We start from the raw sequence: 715 nt of genomic DNA, 5'->3' as shown, positions 1-715 counted from the left end.
AAAATTCAATGATTGTTTATAATGTTGAAGAGGTTTTAATGCGTTAACACTGGGATTATTGGAGGAATTACTCAATAATTTGTAAGAACTTACCTACTCCAAAAACATTTCTAGAGGAGAAGATCTCTTCCTCTTTCATTTTTTTTAGTTTTAAGCGTGACGAACCCTAAGTTGTGTCGAAACCCAGAACCTTTGAATACCGAAGAAACCATCTTATCCCGAGAAACATTTTTTTTGTTTTTCGTCTCTTAGAAACATTCTTTTATTTATTTTTTCCCTCACTTCTGTCTTTTCTAATTCTCTAATCTTGTGGAAAGATAACGTGTCCCAGACTGGCAGTTCTAAACCTACCTTAAGATAACCCACCTCCGGTGGCGGTAGCGGATATTACACCCCTATCAGACCTCACCACACCAGAAATGCACGCTAATGTGCTAGAATTGATCAAGATCCGTAAGGCAACCTCCCAGAGCCTGGAAATGGCGATGTCGAGAGTGGGAATGGGAATAAAAGAGGCCAAGACATCTCAGAACCTTTTGGACGGAGGGGACACAGAAGAGTTAAAAGCCGCAGTGGTCTGCAGAGTAAAAAGAAACATCCTCAACCAGATCCAAGCAGATGACAAAAAGCCTAGGAACATAGTGAAAGAGATGTCAAAAAAGAACTTGGAGTAGGGGAATGGGCTCCTGAAGAAGATATCATCGAAATGTTCAGA

The 715-nt window shown here is 40.3% G+C and overlaps 1 protein-coding gene across 1 annotated transcript in view; it reads left to right on the top strand.

The window, feature by feature from the left end:
- Nucleotides 1–715, top strand: part of LOC106681673 (uncharacterized) — a 72313-nt gene that overhangs the window by 56160 nt on the left and 15438 nt on the right. The window lies entirely within an intron of this gene.

The sequence above is a fragment of the Halyomorpha halys genome, unplaced genomic scaffold (assembly GCF_000696795.3).
Source record: "Halyomorpha halys isolate HHAL.00 unplaced genomic scaffold, Hhal_1.1 Scaffold358.1, whole genome shotgun sequence".
Taxonomy (NCBI): Eukaryota; Metazoa; Arthropoda; class Insecta; order Hemiptera; family Pentatomidae; genus Halyomorpha; species Halyomorpha halys.
Note: the sequence above shows the minus strand (reverse complement) of the source record. Positions and strands in the feature narration are given on the sequence as shown.